This window comes from Pseudochaenichthys georgianus, chromosome 11 (assembly GCF_902827115.2).
Source record: "Pseudochaenichthys georgianus chromosome 11, fPseGeo1.2, whole genome shotgun sequence".
In the NCBI taxonomy this organism is placed as follows: domain Eukaryota; kingdom Metazoa; phylum Chordata; class Actinopteri; order Perciformes; family Channichthyidae; genus Pseudochaenichthys; species Pseudochaenichthys georgianus.
The window spans coordinates 647,056-654,897 of record NC_047513.1 but is presented as its reverse complement, the minus strand read 5'-3'; positions in this window follow the sequence as shown (position 1 = coordinate 654,897).

Sequence of the window (7,842 nt, the reverse complement as noted above, 5' to 3'; positions counted from 1 at the left end):
ACATGTATGATACTAATGTGTACTTGTAAAAGCGCCTCGATGACTTCGAGGCGTGATGATGGACGGTGTGGCGCAGTGCGCTGTGCAATGATCATCAGATCAAGGGGTGAAACCCGCCGCTGCTGCGTCTGTAAAGCCGTTGTGTCCTTGGGCAAGAACCTGAACTTGCTCCTGTGGGTATTTTCCACAGGACATGACCATTGCATGTATGATATGTGTAATGTGTATTTGTGAAGCGCTATAATAAATGTAAGGAATTATTATTATTATTACCATGCTGCGAATGGATCTGGCCCTTCCTACATCCAGGACATGGTTAAACCGTACACCCCAGCACGTGCACTCCGCTCTGCATCAGCCAAACAGCTCGCTGCAACCTCGCTGCGAAGGGGACCCAAGTTTCCCTTCAGCAAAAACACGTGGGTTTGCTATCCTGGCTCCAAAATGGTGGAATGAGCTCCCATTGACATCAGGACAGCAGAAAGCTTACACACCTTCCGGCGCAGACTGAAAACTCATCTCTTTCGACTCCACTTCGAGCGATAGAACTATTAACAAAGCACTTATATACTAATAAAGGACTGGCTTATCTAAAGCCAGTTGAGTAGCACTTGAAATGTTGTGGCTCTATGAAACCTGATGTACTTATATGATTCTGTTTTCTTCAAGTTTGTATCTTCTTGGTCGCATGCACTTATTGTAAGTCGTTTTGGATAAAAGCGTCAGCTAAATGCAATGTAATGTAATACCTATGGACTGTTCTAGAGTCTATGGGATTAGGTAAGGGGTTCATCCATATGATCAAAGTACTTTATTCTGCCCCTTCAGCAATGATTTTAACAGGCAAAACTATCTTGTCACTTTTTTCTGTAGCAAGGCCATCCAGACAGGGCTGCCCCTTGAGTCCAGGGCTCTTCGCCCTCTCGCTCGAGCCACTGGCCCAATTTATTAGACAATCACTGGATATTATCCCCATTTCTATCCAAGGCTCGCTTCATCATATTGCCCTGTACGCGGATGATGTACTTGTACAACCTGATCTCACCAGAATGCGTGACTCCACCACGACTCCTTAACACCGCATTGCGTGGTGGAGTCACGAACTTTGTTACAATTACGTGTCGGCACCACGCAAACAACCCCAATGTAAAGTGAATGAGGCTCTTTTGTCGTGGTGCACACACGCATTTCTACAACGTCCTGCAGTGAGCTTGTATTCTATAAAACGTTTTTAAAATCTACGTTATAGCTTGTAGTAACTCACGGGAGGCTTCTTTTATTTTATTTGTATTCATAATAATTTTTATTTTTCGTCAGAATGTATTATGGTGCATTAGTTACGAATTTTTGGTCTAAAAAAACAGTGCATTGTGTGTAATACAACTGTGATTTTTATTACATTAGTTTGTTTTTAAGGAAGGCCAGAGCTTCAGCTGTGTCCAATAGATTGTTCCCTTTAGTTAACGTTTTTTAAAAGAACATTATATTCCGATTTGATAATGTCCCCTTTATTGTATTATGGAGATCAATGTGAGCGTCCATTCCCATTGGATAACGCAGGATTTTACACCCGGAAGTAAGTAGGCCTATACTCTTTACTGTCGATTGATTTTACAGTGATATCTGCACGACCCATCAACTCGAAAACACCAGATTATCCTTGTTGATTACACAACATTGATTGGTTTAAATTGTGTACAATGCTTTTGTAATTTTCCCCTTCGATTCGGAGAAACAAATATTTGTTCAGTTTAGGATGGCCGAAGACACTACACTACCCAGAATCCTCAGCTATTGTCTGCGTTGCCTCAAGCTCTGTGATTGGTTGACTGCATTCCATATGAAAAAAAACGTTTCGTAAAAGATAAAAATCATACTTTATTCAGCAGTGCTTGCTTTACTCTTTGAAAGTCATCACATGAATGCATTGTAATAAATGGTTTGGCTGCATTAAATATTACACATCTGTCGTAGTTCTGTATTTGTATTTATCTACAGAGATCTGGCTCAGAATAGACCGGAAACTATTCTTTTACCGTTCTGTTTTAATTTCACAATAAAGTTAGTAGTAATAATTTGTTTTGATATTATTGTTTTTTATTAACTACTCATGTTAAAACCATCTTTTCTTTGTTGCTGTGGGTTTTTCCATCGCTTTTGTGTTACAAATATCAAAACAATAACTAAATATATCCGTCGTAAACTAAAGCAGAAACAGCAGTATATTTTATTTTGTTAACACTGTAAACTTGACAGCTTTTTAACCCAAACCACCTACTGGTTAAAGCACGTTATTACACGTTTAGAGTAATATTGAAATCTCGAAAAGGGATGTCCAAAATAGCAATTATATACAGTTTTTAATTAACTAATTAATTTGTAGAGAATAACGAGTAATGTATATACTTTATAGGGATCTGCAGACAAATATGTAGTCTTCTCAAGCACCAACAATCATTACATTACATTACATTGCATTTAGCTGACGCTTTTATCCAAAGCGACTTACAATAAGTGCGTTCGACCAACAAAATACAAGCTTGAAGAAAACAGAATCATAAAGTACATCAGGCTTCATAGAGCCAAACATTTCAAGTGCTACTCAACTGGCTTTAGATAAGCCAGTCCTCCAATCAAATATCTCTCCTGATTGTTGGCACTTGACAATCACCTTCCCTGTATTTTACTCAGGTGTAACTAAAGTCTGCTTTAAGGGTTGTTTATATTTCACATCATTAATCAGAATCTGTAAAGTAACTAAAATAAATGTGGTGCAGTAAAAATACCAGGTTAACCTTAAAGAAAGCCCTCAGGATTATAAAAGACCCCCATCACCCCAGCCACAAACTGTTCTGTCTGCTGCCGTCTGGCACAACAGCCGCATTCTAGGAGAGGATGTGGCTGTTGTGGAGGACTACAGTACCTGGGAGTGCACTTATGGGCTGAACTGGAGGATCAACACTGATGCTGTGTACAAGAAGGGGATGAGCAGACTCTATTTTCTGAGGAAGCTGAGATCCTTCCACGTGTGCAGCAAGATGCTGGAGATCTTCTAGTCTGTTGTGGCCAGTGCCCTCTTCTTTGCTGCGGTCTGCTGGGGGGGCAGCATCAGAGCCGGTGACACCAGCAGGATCAATAAAGTGATCCGGAAAGCTGGGTCTGTCATCGGCATCAAGCTGGACCCCTTTGAAGCTGTGGTGGAGAGGAGGACACTGAACAGGCTGTTGTCCATGATGGATAACCCACCCATCCTCTCCACCAGCAGCTGGACAGTCAACGGAGCTCCTTCTCCAACAGACTGCTGCAGCTCCGCTGTCACAAGGACCCATACAGGAACACATTCCTGCCCACTGCAATAACTCTGTACAATAAATCACCTCTGGCTGGAAGAGAACTCTCTGCTCCATAGTTTCTCTAATACAACCTCGCTGTACATTGTACACATATATCATCTGTTCAATATTTAATATTCCATATCCCATTGTCATATGTTTTTGAATATGTATATTTGCATATATAATATCTACATGTATGTTTTCTATTTCAACACGTATATTTTCTATTTTCTTTTCTTTCTATTCTTGTTTATTTGTGGTTTTGTTTTATTGTAAAATGCCTTGTCTTTTATGCTGCTGCAACAAAAACAATGTCCCAAATTGGGATCAATAAAGTACCATCTTATCTTATCTTATCTTACATCCGGACTAAACCCACCAGACTCAGGGACAGTTTCATCCCACAGGCCATAAGACTATTAAACACCTGAACTTTGAAATAACATCCATAACATTCATCTGGCTGCTACTTAGAAATGATTTGTCTAATATATCATATTCCAATCACTTGTATAGACTCTTATTGCACTATTTCACTTTTTTTCTTTTTGTATTGACTTGCACTATTTTTTCTGTGTATCTGTTTTATTGTGTTGCACTGTTGGAGGAGCCTGGGACCTAAGGGGGGGGGGGGGGGGGGGGAGGAGACGTTCGATTCCTGTTTTGAATAGTGTGCCGTGATGGGTTTCATCCCATTTCAAAATGCTGTTTGTCGCTCAGCGTAAACTTCAACATTGTCAAGCAAAGCACATGGTGTAGTCCCAAACGATAGCTGAGGATTCTGGGTAGTGTAGTGTCTTCGGCCATCCTAAACTGAACAAATGTTTGTTTCTCCGAATCGAAGGGGAAAATTACAAAAGCATTGTCCACAATTTAAACCAATCAATGTTGTGTAATCAACAAGGATAAGCTCGTGTTTTTGAGTTGATGAGTAGTGCAGATACCACTGTAAAATCAATCGACAGTAAAGAGTATACTTACTTCCGGGTGTAAAATCCTGCGTTATCCAATGGGAATGGACGCTCACATTGCTCTCCGTAATACAATAAAGGGGACATGATCAAATCGGAATATAATGTTCTTTTAAAAAACGTTAACTAAAGGGAACAATCTATTGGACACAGCTGAAGCTCTGGCCTTCCTTAAAAACTAACTAATTTAATAAAAATCACAGTTGTATTACACACAATGCACTGTTTTTTGAGAACACAAATTCGTAACTAATGCACCATAACACATTCTGACGAAAAATTAAAATTATTATGAATACAAATAAAATAAAAGAAGCCTCCCGTGAGTTACTACAAGCTATAACGTAGATTTTAAAAACGTTTTATAGAATAAAAGCTCACTGCAGGACGTTGTAGAAATGCGTGTGTGCACCACGACAAAGGAGCCTCATTCACTTTACATTGTGAATGATGTAAACGCAAACGCGTGGTGCCGACACGTAAATGTAACAAAGTTCATGACTCAGTTCATGAGGATTTGTATGTGGAGCCCCTCAACGTCTGTAACTCGTCTGCTTATTGTAATAGAGGAATTTGGCAACCTATCAGGTTTTAAGATTAATTGGCCCAAGTCTGCCTTTTTGCCTCTCAACAACGCTGCCAAATCAGCTATTCTCCCTGCAAACATACCTGTGGTAAAACATTTCAAATATCTTGGTGTTGAAATATTCCCAAACCTTAAAAGACTATAAAGAATAATTATACAGACACGTACAACAAGGTTCTCCAGGACCTCAATAGGTGGTCGAGCCAGCCCAGAGCTTCAATAATTAAAATGAATATAGAGAGGCGAAGTCCCTCCCTTTCCGGGAGCCTCCATGGGACCCCGGAAGCGTAAAATTATACATTGAAGTCAATGGAGAGAGAAAGGTTATCTTTTGATCCCGTTTGAATTGTGCCACGAATGACACATATGATGTTTGTCAATTTAAAAGAATATTTTGCAAGTCAAAAAAATTAAAATGTGTCGTAAAACTGTGAAGTTACACATTTTTTTGTGTGAAACCGCTGAGTGAACTACAGGTCTCTGGTCTCGCACAATACGCGTCACCATCACAAAGATGGCCGTCACGTTAGCAAATTTCACCTGTTTCTTTCAGAATGAGAATAAAAGTATAAAACGAGGTGACTGAACTACAACTACGCCTTTAAATCTCTACGGACTGTTTTTCAGTGGGATGGCAAGTTCCTATCTTTAAACATTTATTAGTTTTTTCTCAGAACAGATTTGATTTTCTGAAGTTAATTTAACTTTGCCGACCATGTAAGGTCATTATTAAAAAGGTACAATCAATTTGTTTAGGGTTGAATAAAATAATGATAAACATTTCATTTGGATAATTTACTGACAGAATAAGAAACTCAATGATGCTCTACTCACCTGTTCCTTTTTATAAAGTGAAACAGTTGAAACGATAGATTTTTAGTAAACTTAAAAACAACCTTCTCCAAAAGCTATCAAGGAATATACCGAATACTTGTTTTAGAACTTTATTACATATTATTTGTATATAGTTTGAATGATCCATAATTGACAGAAGCTTGTGTTTACACTGACCTGTCACTCATATATTAATGTCTTTGTAACTTCAGTAAACCACTACCTCACTCTTTTCTTTCATTCATCACGGTTCAGTAAACTAAGTGACACATGAACCAGTTTAATCATTATAATAACGTAGGATTGCAACTCTTTCAAACTGTAGGTGGCTCTTAAAAGAGCCGTTGTGTTTGGGTGTGCTGGTCTCAGGTCAGTTTAAGCCCTCTCTCCGCGGATGCGGCGGGCCAGCTGGATGTCCTTGGGCATGATGGTGACCCTCTTTGCTTGGTTCATCTTACTGGGGGGCAGCTACATGGATGTCGGTGCAGTCCACAATCATTGTGCAGTTGAAGGCAGAATGAATTTATTATTGACTCAGAATTAAGCACAACTTCATGTCATACAAAACATTGACTTTGTTTGTAATTGTGTAAAAAAATAAAGCATTGATTAGCAAGCAGGACCTGCAGGAACAGAGCACGGTGATGGATGGAGCTGGGAAGAGAGAAGAATAAAGAAAACAGATCAACTTTATTATCGGATATTAAAAATTCAATTTCAAAACAAGTTGCCGCTCCTACAGTTTTCTCGTGTGTAAAGATGATTTCACTTGACCTATGCACAATATCACACTCAATACATGTGTGTCTCTGGGGGGTGCATTGTGCCTTTGATGTATATAAATAATATACCATAACCAAATACTATTACGTACAGTGGAAATCAGGTTGCCAGAGCAGGTCAGTGTGCATGTTCCTCAGGGTCTCAGCAGTTACAGGTGAGGGAAAGGAAATAAAAGAGAAAAAGGTCAGTAACAACACTTTAAAGAATTATCTCTTTTAATAATGTTCTCTCAGTAATCACTCAACTACTGTCTTTCCAACAAACAGATTGACTCACTATCATCACAATGAAACACGTCCAGAAGAATGGACCACAGATGGAAATGAGCTATTAGCTATAATCTGGCATATTGCATCTCTTCTCTTTGCTGAGATTAATGTTTTTGTATGCATGGTCCTTCTATAAATAAATACATACATGTCATGCAAAGCTGCCTGCCTGCCTTCCTTCCTTCCTTCCTTCGACTCTCCCTGAACTGCCTGATCTTTTAATGTTCAATGTTAACCATTTGAGCAGATAGCATTAAGTAGAAAAGATCGCAGATGCTAATGTGCCGTTAGCCTACCTCCCGCCCCCTTAGCCCCTGGTGGAGGGGGTGATAGGCTCCTCTTCAAATGTTTCACAAAATACTTACCATCATGACTACTCTTACTGTTTAACATTTGGGTTCACTTCATATTAAGGCTAATACAAATGACAAGGCTAAGTAATGTGATGCTAACTAACGTGCTCGCTACTAGCTATGTAGCTAGCTTGACTGTGTTCCATGCACAACATGTGTATTACCTGATATGTCTGATCCAACGACTCCTGGTCCTTTCATCAGACGGGAATCGATAGAACGAGCAAGTGGTATGATCACTTATGTGATTACAACCTGGTACAAAGCACACAGGCATCTTGTAAAAGTGCATTTATTTTTAGCAATCTCTTATTTATTGGAGGGAATAAATCAGTTATGAGATCTTCTTCTTCTTCGCTTTAATTACGAGTCGCAACCACTTGGAGCATTATCGCCTGTGACATCACTTACTCGAGCCAGAATGGGATTTGGGATTTGTAGTCTTTGTAGTCGCGTATTTTTCATAGTCTTATATTTCAACAGTTTTACGACAAAATGTGACTTTTTTGACATGGAACTTATTGTTTAAGATTGACAAACATCATATGTGTAGTTCGTGGCACAATTCAAACCAACCTGATCTCACCAGAATGCGTGACTCCACCACGACTCCTTAACACCACAATGCGTGGTGGAGTCACGAACTTTGTTACATTTGCGTGTCGGCACCACGCAAACAACCCCAATGTAAAGTGAATGAGGCTCCTTTGT